We start from the raw sequence: 21,037 nt of genomic DNA on the forward strand, positions 1-21,037 counted from the left end.
GAATAAACCAAAAAATTTGCTAAATAACTGCCGACTATACTGCAAACTCATTGAAGCTTCCTGTGGAAGAAAATGATGAGTTATTGTATGACTAAAACTGTATTGTAATATATATATTCAGTGGAATGCTGATGTTTTGTAATGCTTTAGTACTTGGATTTGCTTTCAGTATATTACAGATATTTTACTGTGTCCACTGAATCAAAGAGCACTTTTGTAGCTGATGCTTATTCCTGTAATCAAGTTGCGCCTCATCCTCTGACAAACTAAACAATTTGAGCTCTTTTAAGCTTTTCCTTGAAGGAAATTTATTCAGCTGAATATTTTTTGTGACTGTCTCACTGTTCCTGTGAGAAACTGTCCAAACTGTTCAAAATCCTATATAGATTGTGAACATTGTGACTGTGCAAAATATCTTTGACTTTCACCACAGCCCAAAAGGTAATGGTATCTCAGCTGTGTTTCCCTCCCATGTTGCTGAATTCATGTTGCAAAGATCTCACACTCAGATCATTTGTCTCTGTGACTTCTCTACGTCTCTGCTCATTACAGGGGGGTTGGAGTAGGTGACTTTTAAAGGTACATTCCAACCAAAACTCTTCCAATCTGTGATTCTGTATTCACAGTGCAAATTACATATCCAGTTTACCTGAATAGACAAAGCTTTTTCTACAGTAATCTGATACACTAACAGTGCAGCTAGCAAGTACTTAAATGTTAAAGAGAAGAGCTTTTTTTTTTGTTCATTTCTCATTTTATTTGTATCACTTGACCAAAGTTGTTAGGTGGAAATGCTCCCTGTGCTTTTCAAGATTCAAGATAATGTATTTCTCTTTTATTCTCTGCCATCACCACAGCAGACCTAAAGTTGTCTTTTCCTTCTAATAGGCCGCTGAGATATGTCCCTGATGTTTGTGCTATTAAATTCAAGGTCAACACCTTGAATAACACTTGTTAAGTAAATGGAAAAGAAATATTATCTTATTAGTCAGATCTCTCTAAAAAGACCAAAAAGGGAGAGCATCTTCTGACAGTATTTTTACTCAAGATGATAGGCATGGGTACCTGCTCATTTAAAGATCAGCTAACAATGAAAAATTTAATTTCTGGCCCTCTTTGTGGTTTAAAATTTAGGAACAAGTATCTATCCAGTAATATAAAAACTGCCCTCTTTATATTGTAACTTTTTCTGAGCCTTAAATATCAAGCTTAATCTTAAAATGCCATGTCTTCCATAGGACAGAGAGAGAGCAGAAAGCATACCAACAATGAATCATCTGTTTTTGTTATCAGTCATTCAGACCTTTTGGTGATGGATGGGTGAATAGATTGAGCCTAGAGCTCTAAGCCAGCTTGGCAGCTGGCAGGTATGTCCCTGGAAGCTCACCAAAATGCTTTCTGAAGCACCACACTTCTGTTTTAATTGTTGTATTTAGCAAAATCATATCCTATAATATAAAGTATCCTCTTAAGACAATAGGATCACACCTAACCATGGAAGCATACTATCAGTGGAACTTAAGCATACGGAGATTGTACGTGTGCTCTGGCAGGGATCTGAAGAAGGATGCTTGCTTTTTTTTTTTTTTTTTTTTTTTCACGGGGAAATAGAGAAACAGCTCTTACAAGACTTGGAAAGAGCAAGTCAGAACTGAAAACAAATGATGTGCAGGTGATGTAAAGTTGAAGTAATAATATTGCATATTGATAAATCCCACAAAAATCCCAAGTGAACTACGTTTTTAGTAGATTTTGTGTCATTTGTTTCTTAAGGATTAATGAAACTTTCTTACATTACTGCTTTGAACAACTATGCTACCTGACAGGCAAGTTAAAAGCATTTTATAAACCTGGAATGGAGAAGCACTGAGTGCAGTGGTATCTCCCTTCCTTCCCCTGGTATACCTCCCAACACAGCTTGTTCCAAAGTAGTGTGCTGTGCTAATGGCAGCATTTAAGAAGATTCTTTTCATGAATTTATTGTAACATGGCTAACACATCTGCTTCATGTTGAAGTGTGGTTTTTAGACTCTAAGGACAGTTCTCTGTGTGTTCATCAGTGTAAATGTAAGGCTTCAGTAATGCATATTGACACAGATTTATTAAAATATGAATTCTCGTTGACTTTGGGACTGAGAGGAGGGAGGAATGGCAGAAAAAAAACACATAGAAAGAAACTTTCTGGGGGGGCTCTTTTAAGTGCAGTTTTGATATTCAGATATGGCTATGAATAGATGGAACAGCCTTCTGAACTTTATGCCCCTTTAAAAATTAAGTGGCCTGCCTATTTTCTGTTTCAGTAAAGTAAAATTATTCATGAAGAGAAATGTCAGTTGTACCAGTCTTATAATTAATTTTCAGTTTTAATAACATTAACAGGATTCTTCACTCACTGTTTGTCATTTATACAGATAGGTCGTATATTGCATGTGTGTGCATTTGAAATTCTGTAGGTATCTTGAGAGGGTAACAGCTTTTTTCTGGTTCTAGAACACACACACATGCATGCACACACATTTATACATGGTACCTTCTCAAGACAGCTAGACTATTTTAAATTATGCATATATATGAACATGTATATTTATATTTGCCAGACAGTCCAAGGGTATAAATTGACATCATAGATACATGTGTGGAAATTTTCTGCATTCAGTGATGCAGATTACTTTACAAACACATTCATCCCTGTAACCTTTTTTTTGCCTTTTGCTCAAGGAAGAGAAACAATTTCACACAATATGATCAGTAAAGTGCAGTTGTGGACATAATTCTATGCAGGTGTCCAAACCAGAATTATCTATCCACTGACTGTAAAATAGTAACTTGTAATAAACAATTCTGCTACATATTTGATGTCTCCTCCTTTTTAGTGTATCACTCTGCATTTTCCTTAACAGTGTTACGTCTTTATGCTTAGCTTTTTCCCTCTTTTATTTTGCTTACAGTCTGCCTGCATGCAAGAAATTCAGACTCATTGAAACATATTTTTCTTTTAAGTTGTTTCAAAGAATTACCCTGTATGTTTTATTTTGCTGCTCACACATTAGCTTTGTCAACCAAAGCACAGATAAAAAGCAAAGAGGCATAAAATAATGCTATGAGAAATAGTAAATACTAGAAAATAAAAAATATACAATGAACAGCATTTGGCTGTCTGTATTGAAAAGTGAGGCTCATATCACTCTATTAATGCTGGTCCAGAGTTCCTTTGATCATGTTTGAAGAGTTGCATTTGTCTGGGAATGTTTGGAGGGTGGATATGGGTCGACTTCAAGGAACACTTGCTTTTATGTTTGTATATTCATAAAATTTAAAATTCAGATGTGTTTCTTGTGTTATAGAAATGCATATAGCTGATGGATTAGATTCATTGTTTCCTGTTAAAATATTAGCAATAACTTTCATGAACAAGACACAGTGACATAGATTTTGCTGTGCAAAAGATAGTGTCTGAACAGATGGAAGTGCAACAAGTAGGGTTTGTCAGAAAATTCCAGAGAGGAAGATAATAGTGTTTGGCATCAGTTTTGAGTCGCAATGGATTGGAGTGGTTTGCAGGGATTTTTGTTTGTTTTGACTTGTGCTTTTTTATGGTGGGGAAGATGGACAATAAGGGTCTTTCAGGAAGAAATATTAATTACAAGTGGCATTTCTGCACTGGCATGTGGATGAGAAGAAATTTCTGCTCTGGCAGTATGCCTGTTATAATACCTAACTTTGCACTATCAGACACACCACAATGCTTGTATCAAATTTTCTAGAGAATACACTGAAGGCGTTCAGAGCTCTCAGACAATGGGCTAAATCTGAAAGACTTGCAGGAAAAAAAAATCAAATTGAACCCATATTTTGCAAGATCATATTGTTCTGAAAGAAGAAACAAATCTTGGGAAGGCAACTTTATCAGCATTCATAGCACTAAGAAGTGGCCCAGTTCCTGTGCTGCCAGCTCCAGAACTGACGTCATCTGTCCACCATGACATACTGGACCACTCAGACTGGCACACAAATACTGAGCAGCTGCCTCACACAAATCTAGTTGCATATCTCTAGCAAAAGAAAGACTCTAGTCAGAGATATGAATGGTTATTCACCCATTTGCAAAAAGAAATGCAGTGTCCTAGGCAGCAAACAGCAAGCATCATACATTCACTGATGAGCAAAGTGATAATGAGGAAACCACAGGGAATTGTGTTGATAGGAAATGGATAAATATTGGGGGTCTGTTCAACTCAACCCACTGGTTCCAGGGAGGACACTTGACAAAGCTCACATCTTGCACACAGCTCCAGCTGTCTATGAAAATTGGTTTATTTTTTTTTTCTCTGATTTTTTTGTCTGCTATAAGTCTGAGAGAAAGGGAACTGAGTCCTGGATCTCTGTTCTGCCTCTCCAGAGTGTCAGCTGCACTGGAATGACTGAAGTTAGGTTGTTGTGCTCCTGCTTTTAGGCTCTGGGATATGACAAGGAAGATATACACAGGTCACACCAATTTTTGTGTTTCTTTCAGTTGTACTGGATCCAAAAAGGGCCATTGTTAAGGAATAGACAGTATAGAAATATCTTTGATCCCCTGCCTAGACTGAGTGAATTAGCTAAATGGTGAATATCTCGCATTGTGCTATCATTATTGTTCATCATTGTGACAGGCCGGAAAGAGCAAACATAATAATTAATACTCAGCATCGTGATAATGCCATTGTGCCCCGGCTTTAAATTGTTTAAATGAAGCTTCTCTTTTATTTAAGTAACTCCCTGTTAATTCTGTTAAATCTTTCTTTTCTTTAGTCTTGAATCAACTTTTCAATAGAGACATCTTGTATCCTCTGGTGAAGTGGGCTTAAAGGCAGGGAATGTCTGTGTATATGTGTGTGTCACTCCATTTCAAGTACTCATTGTAGAGTACAGCTATGACTGAATTATTTTACTCAAATATCAGATAAAATTATCCAGTTAAACATTATTGTACACATACATCTTGTATATGTACAATGCATTGTTTATATGTAGATTAAAGCATTAATCTATTTATGGAATGTTTAAAGAAATATATTGAGCTACTTTTCATGGAGTCATAGAATGTTTTGGTTTGGAGGCAACATCAAAGATCATCTAGTTCCAACCCTCCTGCCAAAGTCAGTGACATTGTCCACTAGACCAGATTGTTCAAAGCCCCATCCAACCTGGCCTCGGATTTCCACTTTTTTTGTTTTGCATTTTCAGAAATGCAGTTTTTTATTCCAGTTGAACAACAGTTACTAGCCACAATAGTCTATCTGATGTGGTTTCCTTTATGACGAGATACTAGTGCTCATTTTCAATTTGAAAATTGCAATTTCAGCTTTTATCTATGCATTTTCCTGAATATATAGTAATGAATTTATAAGTGTGGAAGCATAGTGTGTCAAACAGCACACTCCTTCCTTTGTAACACTTGCTGGAAAATGCACTGTGTGTTAGACCTGCTTTTGAAAATCTGAATAATCAAAGACATAATATATTATAAAGAAAAATACCTGGAAATATCAATGTTCCTGTAGAAATACATCCATATAAATTTTATCTTTATTTGATAGTGCGGTTCATGGGTGGTTGAGATAAAACTACATTCCTCACTGTGAATCACTGCGCAGGGGATTTGTGAACCCTCCAGCATCAGGAGGGTTCATAATGCTCAAATGGACAAGGCCCTTCAGACCTGTCTCTTCTTTTGTTGAGAGTCATAGCGGGCACCTTGGTAAGAATGGGATTGAATGGGTGTAGAAGGACCAAAGCAACCATGCAAGGAGGACTGTGAGAATGGCACCCAGATGAGGTCATCGAGGTAACAGCGCACATCTGACCTTCCAGGGACACCCACTTCAGGAGACAGGTCAGTGAGTAAAGCCTGATGACTCACAGAAGTGAGTGGGAAGAATAGATTGTTTGCTGTTGCCTGAAGACAACAGAAATGCACATCCAGCAGTGGCACGTGTTTGCCAGCCTGAAAACAAGGATGAGGCATATCCTGTGCAAGGATTGTATCTCCATTATCAGTGTTGAACAGACTTTTGGTTACCTGTTTCCCTGTGCATATCGTGGAGCTCTTCTACATATCACATTGAGCTCTTCTAAATTCTTGGTGCACACAGTTCTGCAATATTGTCTTCTGGACTTTTCAGGATGTGAGGTTTAAACCAGATGATTTCCAGAGATTCCTTCCAATGTAAATTGTTCTGTAATTCTGTCATTTGAAAGCAGTAGTATGTTCCATGAACTTCACTTCGCAGGTGATAAGATTAGTCTCATGTAGGTTTATGGTAATTTCTTAAATCTTACACTTTTATCTTCATTTGTTTGAACTACCCATATTTTGCTTTTTAAAATTGGGTTTAAGTGACCTAGGTAAAAAAAAAAAAGAAAAAAAAAGGCATTTCTGAGCATAAAAATTAGTTTTAAATAATCTTGCACTTGAAAAAAATTAATTCAGGGTATCTTTCTGATCAGAAGGTTGTAAACCTCTGAACTTCAGGGACTTGGGATTGAAATGCCATCTCAGTTGTTGGCTGAGACAGGATCAATCACAAACAATGAGGATTATGTATCCACTTAAAAAAATACAGTGCCCAGACTGAACTGTCCAGTTTGCAGACCTGATCTTGTCCCATTCTTTATGGTGTTAAGCTGATTGTATGAGGCTGGAGCCACAAGTAATCTCTCTCATTCAGCTCTGCTGCAATGTTTTTGGACATACAGAATGAAGGCTTGTTACTCAAAATCAGGCGCATTTGTCAGCTCTGTCGCAGGCCAGGAGTTGTGCTTTTGGTTTGCTGCTTGTCTGACAAAGTACAGTATCTTTAAAAACACTGAAGGATCTGCTGTGAACCCCACCAGCATTTACCCTTAGTATAATTCTCTGTAAATGAACAAAGCCATTTGTCATGGTGGTGGTCTGACAATACAAGTAGTAAATGTACAATTAAATAAAACAGCTTTCTCCTTTCTCTTTTCTTTGCTATTTCACAGTAGCTATTTTACTGGCATTTTAGGTATCAAAATGAGTGCTAAATTTTGATCCCAAATACTTTTGTGTTGTATCAGCCTATTACTATTTTTCCTCATTCATTCTCATCAGTGTGGTGGGCAACAGAAGGTATATTTCATTACTCTATTTATTTTCATATTCAGATTAATATCAAATTTTTGTATCATTTATTCTCGTATAACACACATTTTCCTCACCTCCCATCTCTGTCTGTACCTTAATATTTCTTAATTTGATTCCTGTCACTTGTAACATATGCCTTGTAACCTACACTTTCCTAGCTGACTTGGCACTTCCATTGCTTCCCTTCCTCTTACTTAACCTCCTTGTACCTTTTTTTGGCCATCTTCCTAAAGTGTATAATTCTGCTTCTTTGAAATCCCTCAACAAATTCACCTTGTGTATCAAACTTGGTTTTATTCCACTCAGTCCTTCTCCCCCTGTACATGCTTCCTGCTGTGTTTCCTTAGCATGCTAATTTAGAAAGCTTTTTCCTAAATTTTCCTTTGCTTGCGTTTAGCCCTCTCTGTCCACTCCCTACAGCAAAGTCTTTCCTATTCATCATACTCCTACTCTCTTTTCTCTGGTTCACAACTTCCTCTGTAAGAATCCCAAGACTTTTCAAGTAACCATCTTATAAATTGTATTCTTTGATCGGTTGCACTCAGGCACCATCAGTAAGACAATGGAATCGAGCCCAGTGGCTTTGCACAGGTAGAAAAGAAAAAAGATAGTGAGCATTTACTTTGAAGGTCCTTTTTTCTCCATTTAGATCTTGTGCTTAATGATGTGGTCATTAAGGTGTTGCTGTAAGATGCCTTATAGGTTTTAAAGACAATTATAATGTGTAGTGTTTTAATTTTTTCCTCTTGAGTAGCTGAGTTTAAATCTTACCATGTGAAATGGTTAAGGATTGCTGTGGATGGTGAGTGGGATCTCCAGTTCTTTCATAACCGCTGGTGTCATAAGCCAGTGGTTCCACCTGGTGTGGAATATTCACAGAATATGAGACACATCTGAGGCTGCAGTGTCTCCTTTGGACGTGATGCTGAATCTGTGTGAGTGCATCAAATACTTCATTCACATAATGTTCAATCAGTAAGTCCTTCAGACTTGATATCCTGCCAATGGGGCTGCCACAATTCGTGTATTCATAAACAGTGTCCTTGAGATCTTGTCTGCTCCTTTCTGCATTAACCCAGTGTATTGAAAGAACTTTATCTTCCTGGGGGACAAAACAGTATCCTGTGGTTTTTATGAATGACTAAATGCCATCATAGTTGTTTACTGATGATGTTCCCTGGTTGGAGTTATATATTATGAAGCACAGTTGTTTCCAAGATTTAATAATGTGACAATTAAATTTATTTTCTTTTTCAGTAGCAGAGCCAAGGAGAAATTGATGGTTGTTTGTGTCTGTTTTCTAGTCAATTCAGTATGACTTCTGCCTTAGCGGGGATTACAGATTTAGGAACTGAATAAATGAGGCAGTAACAAATACTAGAAATGTCAAAATGGTATCCCATGAAATAGCAATTGTGAAAAGCATACAGCAGTAGTTTAATTCTACCAGCTTTCTTCCTATTACCCAATAAATAAGCATTTTTCCTGAGAAAGGACTGCATGTGCATCCTAAGAAAATGTTTTCATCCAAGATTTAATTCCTGCTGTCATTTTACAAGCTAAACTCAGTGACAAGTTTTGACAAACAAATCCCTCAAGTAAAGTTTTTCTCAGCACATCTTTAGAGCTACAGGCTACCATAAGGAAAAGGAAAAATACTTCTTATCTCAAACAAAGAGATTTTTAAGACAAGCCAATGTTATTTGTTGACATATTTGTAAGTATTGCAACTTGTTTGGTTGAATCATTCTTGATTTACACAAGAGGATTTTGTGTAATGAATTACCCGTATTCTGTGTTGCCATTTTTCTTATCAAAAGACTTTTGACCACGCTGATGAAAAAGGAGAGAACGCTTTTATTGCTGTACAATACCATAAATGCATTTCTGAAAATGCTGTGCAGAGCTTCTGATTTTACAGAATTCAGTGGGATCATTGAAAGCTAGAGATTTGGGCATAGACAGTGTGATATACCCTCACTTTTTGCTGTGGACAAGGAATGCTTCATTAATAAGACAAAATGGGCACTAGGGCTATCTAGTGACTATACTTAACATAAAATTCACTATTGAAATAGCTGCTTCTTCCCCAGTCCACCTCTGTTTTATGATCTATCCATATAGCAGTGTTCTGTAAAGCCCACTCAGAAGCAGGAGTGTCAGGGAGAAACTCAGGAAAATAATTTTCATTATTTTTCTTCCTGTTTCTCAGGGAGAAAAATCATGAAAATTAAGTTTCTCAAGCCTTCTACTGCAAGTCCTGTCACTTCATACACACAAGGTGTTTATGAGCAGGAAAAAGCTTTGGAAGGCATCTCTGTGGAGGAGCACTGATAGACATTGTGCGAATACCAACATTTGCATAAACTTTTTAGTAAGTAGAGATGAAAGTCTCCATTTTCCATGGTTACTGATCCTCAGAAATCCAGTTCAAACAGACATATCTGAGAATGAAAGGTACAACTTCTGCTGTCTTTTAGGGTATCTCCGATCACATTCCAAAGTGCAGCTTAACACTCTACAGTGATGTCTTACAGATAGGCAAGATATATTGGCACAGGTTGTAGACAAAGCTCAGCATATTAGCACAGGATGATAGTGTGGGAAATGGTACATAAGGCTGGCTGATTCTCCTACAAGGCAGATTAACTTAGCTTCTCCAGAACTCTGTGTTATTATAGCTAGGTTGGTTCCACTATGAATCCAACTCAGTTATATCAACTCCACACTGCAGTTTAAAGTGTAGATTTACTCACTGTTGCAAAATATACCCACCACAATTACTGAGAAATGCCCCTCAGGGTGCACTGTCTTTGGGGGCACTTTCTGAAAGAGTCCTCTAGAAGCAGAGAAGGACAAATATGAGCTCAGAAGCTCTCAAGTAATATTGCAGTCATTTGACTCCAGAGCAGAATTGGATTTTAATCAATTTCACAGAGAGTTCTTTCTGTCAAGAAACCAAGCCCAAGGAAAAAGCTCTATTTTAACTTGCTGCAAATTGTGTGGTTAGTGTTTACAGACATGTGAAAAAGTCAGATTTGTAGTGGATGCTGCCTTTCTCACTGATTATTAGTGCAGTAGTTGTTAACTTTCATGAAGTTTGGTTTAGTAGGCTAACAGCAGTGTGCTATCCTGGTGCTTCAATCATGGAGCTTTCCATGAAAAAAGTAATAGCATAAATAAAGGCTAATGCTTCTTAGCTTTTGAATAGAGAATACATCTATATAGGATTTTTTTCTAGATCTTCATTCTTTGCATTCAGCACACCGGAAATAAAAAACAGTGAAATATGTGCTATCCTCTAATGTCTAGTTAATTAGTTCACTTCCTAGCACATTTTTCTGGTATCAGTTTTTGGAAAAGATACTTATGCAGTGGAACATTCAGAATCCTTACATTCACTTGCTTAAGTGAAAGCAGAGCAGAGGAGATTCATTATTTAAAACAGTTTAAAGAAAGCTGTCATTTATAACATCTGTATTTTAAAATGTTCCTGGTTATGCTTCTGTTCTATAAAAAAAAATCTTTTCTTACTTAGTGGAAGGCAAGAAATGTTTTCATTTCCTACTTTACTCCATAAGCCTTAGCCAAGCTGCTTATTTGTGATTTTGTATAGAAAACCTGATATCCTTGTGAGTACTTGCTGAAGAACTGCTGTGCTGATGTTGGGATTTTTATTACACTAAGTGACATTCATAACCTGCTAGTGTTCGCTATTCTAGTCTTGTAGTACATGTTGCAAAACACTTAAAACTAAAATCCCCATTGATTATTACCAGTTAAAAAATACCAATACCTGGTTTCAGTTATTAATTTACACTAAACTAAATTTATAGATTAATAGCTCTCTGTGGACTGTGTTGCTTTTTAAACCTTTAGAATTCCATTTTATGTACCTTCTCTCCATTTTGTGTCTTGACTGGAGTTTGGTTTTTTTAATTAGTTTAATATACAAGCTGTGCTTCTGAATATGCCTTGATTACTTCCAAAATTTCTGAAGCGATGCTTTCCTCTCATGTATTTTGTATTTTGAATATGCTCGACTGGCAGACTTCAAACATGTTCATTTCGTTTAACCTTTCAACCATTGTAGTTGCAAATGACATCAAAATGCTCTGCTCAGAGAAAAGACAGTTTCATACCCTTCACTGAGTTTGGGAGATTTAACCAGTGTAACTCCTTTGAATGATGGAAAATTTGTAAAGTCCAGGCTGCCCTTGTCCCAGAATAGAATTATGCAGCTCTTTCAGCTAAGTGCAGATTTTCCGATTTTTTTGTAGGTTCGTATTGATCCGATTTATACCTGATTGGATTATCTGCTGCTGTGGCAGTATATTTCTACTAGAAACACATGAGAGGGAGATTACACTGCATTCTTAACTGGATTCTGATACATCGTATGAATAAATTGCAGCTTCTTTCTGCTCCTCTTATCCAGTCCAAAGGGCACTGTATATGGAGTCTCAGCCCATAAGGACTCTGCCCTTTGCTTGAAATATTCCATCTAGTAGCGCTTCAACTCTTTCACTGACAGTTCAGAATGGGTAAAAAAAATACCACACTTCACTGCTAAATAACATGTTAAAGCTGAGCAATTCATATCAGTCCCCCTGAAGTTTAATTGCTTTATAAGCATTAATCTGAGTTAAGCAAGTCTCACCAGGAGAACACTCCAGTGATTCTGATATTGGTGGTGTAGCAATTTATGGAGCTCTGACAGTCCCAGTTCATCCCCAGCAGCTACAAAGATACTACCAGACTAATACTTAAAACTGCTCTTGTTTCACATGATTCCTGTATTCCTTAAAGGAATAGAATAGAAGCTCTGCATATCATTTGACACAAATTAATTTCCCTCCTCCCATCTGCTTTTTCAGTGCCTGCAATTTTATTTCATGTACTTCTGTCTAGCATGGTGGGTGTGCATGTTGTGTACAAAGCAGGCCAAACAGAATTTTTCCACAAGCCTGTTGTAAGAGGGCAGTATGTGTTGCTGTCAAAGTTAATGTCTCCTCACTGACACTTGTCTGTTAGGATTGTTCATTTCCCAGGAATGCAATTAAAGACATACAATTTTACTGTATGTCAACCAGATCTACTAATATTGTATTTTTTATATCATCTGAAGGGTTTGTGTTTGCTCTTTTTTAAATACATCAAGAAGATTTTTTTTTTAATTCTTAGTTACATTGAAATTCTAGTGATGACAATGATGTAATAATAATAATAATAATAATAATAGATATAATAATGTCAATTGAGGAGGGGTTATGTGCCAACTTTGCTGTATTGCTGAAATAAGAATAATCATTATCCCCAAAATAAGTATTTTTATGTGTGTGCTTTAGGGAAATTAAATGAAATATTAAAATTACACTTTACTGAATGCAGGTTAGAGCATTGTTTCCTCAGACCCCTCACATTTCAAGCTATTGGGACTCTTTGCAGCATCAGCTGGATCAGAATTTAGTTGCCAGTGTTTCAAAAAGGACATCATGGTAGAAGACCAGGGCTGAAAATGTTGCTTGTAAGTGGAAATCGGTAATGGATTTGGATTATTTTGATGTAGAGTTTTCAAATATTCTTGTGACTGAAGGAAGTGCAGTTGTTTTTTACCATTTCCTTTCTGTACAGGATAAGGTGTGAAATCTGAGCGTAGATAAAGCAGAAAATCTTGTTACCAAATTTATGTGAAGAATATATAAAATCCATACTGCCCTGTATAATGTCCACCCTTTTTATTTCCTGTTTACACTATCAGCATAAAATAGGCAATATAGTAAAATCTTTGTATCTAGTCATATCCTCAAAAATGCCTGAAACAGAATATACTAAGTTAAACATACTTATATTAGGTGGGTTTTTCTTAGTGCCAATAGAAAAAGCAAGATGTACAGCTTCTTTTCTAGCCTATTCTGCAATTGTTTTCAGCTCCATTAGGACAAAGTTAATGCCACACTTACTTTCTACTAAATCTTATTTTGAAGGTTAATTGGAACTTATTATAATGCATTAAAATGATTCCCCTGTGTGGAGGGAAATTTCTCACTAAATGATGTAATAAAGATAAATTTTCTTTCATTTTGTCTCACCTGGTCTCTCCCAAATTACATGACATAAAATACATCCAGAAAGTGAGAAGTCTGTTATATTTTGGAGATGTTAAATTTTGAGTATGTCACTTAGTACCTTTTATTAGAAGTAATTTTTATTTTAAAAGTAGAAGTTATTTTCTTGCATTTCTGGACTTATTTTAATTACTTACGTTCAAGCATACAGTAGCAAGCAGAGCAAGGAAAAAAATTTCCATGGTGCTCTCATCATGTGTTCTGAAACTTAATATAAAATTGTATTGGCTTTTAATAGTGTCTAATATAAAGATAAATGCTAGACATATCTGTAGGCCATTTGATTAAATATTTATGCCTATATTAAGCAATACTTGGAAGCTTTTTATTTATTTATAATTTTGTATCTTTTTAAGTCATATTCTAGAACCAATGTCCTACAGTCTGTTCAACTCTCAGAAGAGCTCCTAAAGGGCACAAGCACTAAAGCAGAGAAGCAGAACTCTATCTTATTTGATAAAGCTACAAAAAACCACCCCTACTACCAAAGAGGAGAATGTCTAACCTTTCCCTGAAATAGAAGTAAGGTCATGAGTTCTGTTGTGAAATATACATTGACTGGAGTAGATCGCTTACTGGTTTCAGAGTCATAAAGGAAAAGCCACTGTCAGTGAGAAAACTGTGCAAGAGAAAATGCCTAAATAGCCCAAGTAAGCAGGTTGTGAAAGAATTAAAAACTATTTTAAAGGAATTAATTATGTTAAACTAGCATATTTCCAAAATTAAATGTTACCATTTTAGATATGAATTTCAAGCCATCTCTTTTTACTTATCTATTTAATCTAATTAAGCCAGTTTAAATCAAGACAGCTAATAGAAGCTCAGATACTTTGTCCTTTATTAGTTTTATTCTTAAACAGCTACAAAGCAACCCACAACCATATGTCACATTGAGTAGTCACTTGGCATATTACTATATAAATAGCTCATGAATTCAATATGAGGGAAAATTTCTTCTTAAGAAATATTGGAAGAGGTTTCATTTTTACCTACAAACCTAAATAATAAAACATTTTTTTCTCCACCACAGTTGCATGATCCATATAAATACTATAGTAGCCTGTAGCTAGAAAGTAAGTAATTGAGAATAGTAGGGTTTCAATAAGGGATTTACTGTCTATTCATACAATTTTCCCCTACTACCTGACACATAATGTGAGTTATTGTAATAACAAAAAAGTATCACAATTTATATTATTAATAGGAAATTGAGTTGATGATATTGAATATGTACAGGCAAAGGAGAGCATGTAAGAGCCTGTCGAACCCTGAATTAAGTGAGCCCTGTTATATTAAAATCTCCCTGTTTACTTAATGGGATGGGGAGGAGGAATAAGGGTTTTTTTTAAGAGACTGCTTATTTTTTCTCTTTTAGTATGAGATGACACATTAATATTACATGACTTTCCATACTAAATAATTAGAGACCCATGAATTCCACTTCAAATATGAAAAACTATAATTTTCTGTGTTTTGCATTTTTGTGACATTATTGTAGAGGATTGAGAGAGATCAAGCAAAGGCTCTAAATATTGTAACAATAACTTCTGATAAGAATGTTTCTCTTTTATAATAGTCTCAGCAGTCAATAACACATAGTTTTTTGCTGTATATGTTGTGGGGTTTCTTTTTCATGCATAGTTATTGGAGGAATAACCTCATTACCTATGCTGTTGAAAACCAAGCTTTTGTGAAAAGAATGGAGGCATTTTTCATAGCAGTTTACACAGCTGACCATAAGCCAAGCATGGATCAGTACATCACATTCTGTAACTCCTGTGCAAATTCTCTCATTGATTGGAGTTGACAGGGAAATGCCCATTGTTAAAACCCATCCACTGTTAGCAGAAATGTGGCATGAAACAGGTTGAACATGTGATAGCTGCTGGCACTTTGAATGTTGTCTATTCAAATGTCAGATCAGTAAAGTAGTTTGGGGTGGGGTTTTTTTACATTGTGCTTAGCACAAGCTGGAAAAATCTAGTGTGATATTCATTTCCTGCTGAGTCAGAATGCAGCAAAGCTCCTCCATGGAACATGAATGCAGTGGCCCACAGGAGATGGTTACTTTCTGGACTGTGCTGGAGAAGAGACTGCACTGTGTTTGGAAAAGTAGAAATTATCAAAGAGCTTCTGTGACATTTGTGAAGGAAAGTATTTCAATATGTTTTTACAACTCTTCTTTCAGAGCACAGTTTATCTCTTTGGATGCTCTGCCTTTAGATTGGGGTTTTTTTAGTGAATTGCTAACATTCGTGAATATGTGGTTGCTAGAAGAGATAGCACTTCAGAGTGTTTAGCACATAATATTGAAAGAGGATTAAAACCAACAACAGATCTGTAATGATAACTGGATTATGTTACAGAAATAATTTTAGTAAATGAGGTTTACCCAATATATTTCTCTAAACAGAAATCTCAGCATATGGCTGTTTCTATCCAAACTAGAGAAGTTGGACTACTTCCCCTCTTTCAGAGAAAATAGACTGAGAAGTCTCCCAGCTGTATTCCTGCTCTACTAATTTTGTTTCCCTCCTTTCTACCAGTTTTTGCCCATGTGGAGAAGAAAAGGCATTTCTTGTGTTGCCCACAAGTGAACCTTTCCAAGAAGTTCTTTTTTGTGGAAGGTAAGTTTCTCTTTATTTATTTATCTATCTATATCTTTTCCTTCTCTTCTTTCCTAAATATGCTCAGCTTGTATTTAAAGGAAACTTTTAAAATCTTTGAAAATATCACATGTTGAGTAGACATGGATGATGTCTTATGGAAGTTGCTGAGTTCATGTATTAATTTTAGGTTATATGTGAAATATCGGCAAATTCCTTTCACAGAAAAAAAAAAAAAGTGTGAGAGATGAATGATAAAACATTGGTTTGATCAACTGGGCAAAGATGATCTTCCATTAGGCAAGAGAGGCACAAGTTTCCCATCTACTTTGCCCTGTCAGCATGACTGAGCTCCAATATTGAGAGTTTCATCTACAAGTAATTGCTTCTGGCCTCTCATAAAAACACTTTGTCTACACAGTATTTGATAAATGAGTACAAAGAAGGGCCATAACTTGTTGCACAGTCCATTCACCTTTCTTTCCATGTCTGGGCAGAAAGTCTGGCCATTTGTGGGGTCATACGTAAGAACTTGCTATTATTGATTCAGTCTGGTCCTGTGAGTCACCTCCTCTCGCCAGCAAGGGAGATTATTCCCTCTGATTCTGGATCTGCTCTCCAGCAGTCACATGGAGCACTGTATGGCCTGCTTGTGTCTTCTACCATCCAGAAGATGCCTTGCTGTCTTCAGCTTTTCTCCCTTTTTAGTAAAAGTTTCAAGTAGAGGAGTTCATAAGGTACAGGATGGGTGGCACTGGGACAAAAAGTGAGGAAGTCAGAACTCGAGCAGCAAAAGGAATGATGGATTCACTCCTGTGGTGCTTAGTCAGGACTTGTACAAAACACAAGTGCTTATCATAGGATAACAGATGTGCTTGTTCTTGAATAAATTGCAGTGGGTACTGTCATCATTGGACGTGTCTAGTAGTTTATATTTTGTTCAGAAAGCTGGTGTGTGCTATATAATACTCACAGGAATTAAATGGTCTGCAATTGTATTGTATTGATCCCATCAGATAGATTCTCTGGAAGACAGACTAACAGAAGGACTCTAGGTTTTGTAAAAATTAATTCATATGTTAAATGAAAGAATTATTATCTAGGAGAGCTGTTTATCTACGTAAACAATTGTCAGCCTGATTCTTTGTTCAGTGAGATATAAAGCTTTTCAAACAGCTCACATAGAATGAGTTCATAGTAGCAAAACACTGAATCATAGAATAATTTGTTTTAGAAAGAATCTCCAGGAAATCCAGTTCCCTTTGCTCAAAGCAGAGCTCAATTCCAAGGCATAGTGGCCTGACCAGAGCTGTAGCCAATCAAGGATATCTGTAAGGTTGCAGGTTTCATTTTCATCTGTCTTGACATGTATTCAGTGTTTGAATACCTGTAATCTGTAATTGAAATTTCCCTAGTTATAACTTGTGTCTCTTGGTATCGAACAAGCAGGTGAGACAACTCTAGGTTCAGGTTAAAAGCTGGAAATAAGAAGCAGTTTAAAATCATGACAAATACCAGAATTATTAAAAATACACACAGTGATTTAAAATTAGACATGGAGCTTCACTTTGATCTCCTGTCACTACAGATTTCATACTTGTTGTGGAAGAGGTTAGATTCATCATGACTGCCCCTGGGTTTCAAGGTCAGAAAGAACATGCAGGTTGCAGCTCAATATTTTAAATAGTCCAAATATTAATGGAGCACATCATAGGGACATACCTTCTTGTGGTATCATAAAAAAAGTGTCTCAAAGAGGAGGATAAAACATGAATATATTGACATGATCTCTTTTTTTCCCCCTGCTTAATATTGCTTTTAACACTCAACAAGTAGAAGTATGTGAATTTTGGTGAGGGAGCAGGATTCAGAGGGACAGTGGTTAACCTCTTCCTTTCTTTAATTCCTTATCCTGCCTGCTTCCAGAGAAGCATGCAAAAGACCAGCTACAAAATCTTTGATATAGAGCAGAATTTGCTTGAAGGAGTAGCTGGCCATATTTCTCAAGAAATAGGAATTATTTGAAGCCAAATATCTTTAAAACCCTCAGTTTCCATATATTTTTAATAAGTCTCTGATCAGAGAATATTTTAGTTGATATGATGTATATAATACCAGGGCAGCATTAATTAACCCCAAAAAGGTGGCAGTTCCCAGGAGAGAAAAAAAAAAGAGCAGGAAAGTGGATATTGAGAAGGAAAAATTTCCATAAGAAATCAGGAAAGCTAAAACCACCATAGAGCTGAGAAGGTAAAAAATACACGAAAAGCTAATAGGAACTAGTGATTACATTTTAATATTCAAAGGAAAATGTGTATAAATAACAAAGAGTAATAAGAAGTATTCATACTAAAACAGGTAAGGAGAAATCCAACATCTAAACTTAGTCAAAGAAAAAACAATCAATAACGTTTTTTTACAGACAGACTTTTTTAGAGACTCTGTGAAGTGAGAAAGACGACGAAAGTTGCTTTTTCTTGTACAGTACATTATATTAAAAAAAAGAGTTTGAAAAAAAATTGTAGAATAGCTCATGACACAAACTACAACAGGAAGATCACTGTGCTCTGGAAGTTGAGCTAATGATCCCAGTTTAGCAACTAGCAAGATTGCAACAATGCTAGTCACAGACACTTGTTATTCCTTATGTTAATGTCAAAATTTGGTACTTAAAGGTGGTAAAATCAGTAAAACACATTCAGTTTGAAAACGGGTTCAGGGAGAGATGATCCATGTCTGAATAGAATTGGTTGGAAAGTGGGTTGGGTTTTGTAAAAGGCCTGGAAATATTAATTAGAAGGATAAACACTAAAATACCAAGGTTATTCATGTTGGAAGTTTTCAAAGAAAGGTCATAATTTTCCATGAAAAGCAGACACATATTTTAGAAGATTTTTGGTTAATCAGGAATCTAGTTTTATGTTGTAGGACAACATTTGCCAGCAGACCACTAACAGTACCTTCCTAGTAATCCTAATTCCCCTCAGGTACAGAAGGTAAATGATACCCAAGATGTGAAAGCCTAAAACCATTGCTTTTTTGTTTGGCTTCTTAATTTTACAGCAGTTCTTTGCTTTCCTGAAGGCTGGCATTTCTCCTTTTTTGGTCCATTTTCTGGTTTGTTCATCCTTTGGAAAGTTAGCATCTTGTGACATTTATGTCGACCTAAAAGTCATCTAGAAGATGATATTTGGAATGAAATAAAAAGAGTAGTAGAAGGTAATAAGGAAGCACACAGTGTAACAAAGGATAAATGATAAATGGTAAGTTCTGTAAAAGATGTACTTTTTGTGTCTTAGAAGATGTCTATCTTGTACACTTTGAAAATTGTGGATGGTCTAATGTTTACTTTGTCTGATGCAACATGCCACAAATATATCCACAATACAAATAGTAAAAACAACAATAAAGCAGAGATGAAAACCTTTAGAGCACTAAAGACATAAATCGAAGGAGGCAGGAAATGAGTTATTGGAGCAATTGAATGGGAAGGGGGCTATGTCTGTAACAATTTTTAGAGACATATGTATGCTTTTTACATAGTATGTTGTTATGGTTTTTTGTTACTGCATTGTCTAATGTTTACATCTTTGTTTTAAAACCCTGGAGGTGAGTTTTACAAATTCTGTTGCTTATAGAAGCTATACATCCACCTTTCTCATATCTCCCATCTTCTGTTGGATATACAGAAATGGAAAATACTTAAAGCACAGTAAGAACAAGAGGCTCATGAAAGAGACTTCACTGATGGCTGGCTGGTAAAATGTATTGACGGAAAGATCATGTTGCTTAAAAGAGTTGCTTCTTGTCTTGTCCTCAAATAAAAGAACAAAAATCTGAATGCTAGGAGAGAGCAATAACTTCCCAATGGAAAAGGAAAGAAATCACATATTTACTAAAACAAATAGTCAGGAAATAAGTTTATTGAAATAGGCCACATTTTCATATTTAGTGTGCCTTATACTTACTGAAAATGCAAGAGGCAGCTGGACATAAGTGCTGACTTTGCCCATCGTTTGACTGTGGCCAATTCCTTGCTAGTCTAGCAATGAAGGGATGAGTTTGAAAACCTGCAAAATGCGGTTCTGCCCTCATTTCTCTGAGCAAGCATGTGCCTGAATCTGGAAGAAGTTTTTATTTTCTGGTAGATAAGAGCTGGTTTTGTAAATGCTGGTGATTGTCTATCCCCAGAGCACATACTCCTGGCTAATGCTTTGTTTATAATACATGCACTGTTTCCTGAAGTGTTACAAAATATGATAAGACATTTGTTTAAGTGAGGCAGATGCATCTGGTGGCAAAACTGCTGCACAGAGTGGCAGTGCAGCAGGGCAAATGTGCCACAGACCTCTCCTTAGCTGAGGTGTGAAACAGCTGTCACAGCCATGACACTCTTGAAAACCAGAGCATCTGGTGAATGCCCTTGGAAGACACATTAGCTTTCATCCCAGAAGCCACATATTGAAGGAGACACTTGTTTCAAGCTAAACACTTATTTTTGTAATTGTATGCCCAGCAGCTGGGTGGAGAAAAACAACGGGCTGCTCCACAAACAAAAATTAACAAAGCCTAATCCAGATTTGACCTAGCTCCCCACATAACCCTGGACCTCTTTCATATCCATTCCACTCCCCCAAAATTTTATTTCCTCAGAGCATCACCAGCTTCCCCCTGTGTTGCCTTCCTCTCTGGCTGAGCTATAGGCAGCATGCTGCCCATTCAAAGCAGAGGTTGGGGTGTGTTGACCACCCATTGCCCTCCAGGATAAATGGTACTTATTGGAAATACCTCTCCTCTGCCCAATTGCTCATTTCTTTTTAGCAACATAATTATCTTCAGTACCCCTCTACTGATTTGTTTGAAATTGGACAGCAGGTTCTCAAGTTACCAGGAAAGACCAAAAGCTCCAGGTGTCAAGTCTCATTTCCTTGGGAAACCAAAGTTTAAATAAATGGTCACAGATCAGTGATTAGATTGCAGCTTCTGCTGAGAACTTCATGAGCTGAACCATTCAGAGTTTCAACTCTAAAATAAATCCATGCAGTATGATACTAAGTTTCATCAGCATGACTATTATATAGGTCTCATATGCCACAGAAAAAAGCTACCTTAGAGGTAGTTTTAGCAAAGGAAGCTGAGCTTATAAAAAGTAG

At 36.4% G+C, this 21,037-nt stretch overlaps 1 protein-coding gene across 2 annotated transcripts in view; it reads left to right on the forward strand.

Annotated features, from left to right (window-relative positions):
• The window catches only part of RNF182 (ring finger protein 182), a 35,485-nt gene that overhangs the window by 4,772 nt on the left and 9,676 nt on the right, over positions 1-21,037 (forward strand). Inside the window, exons 1-2 of one of the 2 annotated variants that reach the window (XM_072924169.1) lie at positions 482-5,875; positions 15,825-15,905. The gene's annotated coding sequence lies outside the window, so the exon portion shown is untranslated. Of the gene's footprint in view, positions 1-481; positions 5,876-15,824; positions 15,906-21,037 lie in introns of those variants that run through there. The other variant, XM_030265540.4, reaches the window with a different exon arrangement.

This window comes from Taeniopygia guttata, chromosome 2 (assembly GCF_048771995.1).
Source record: "Taeniopygia guttata chromosome 2, bTaeGut7.mat, whole genome shotgun sequence".
Lineage (NCBI taxonomy): Eukaryota > Metazoa > Chordata > Aves > Passeriformes > Estrildidae > Taeniopygia > Taeniopygia guttata.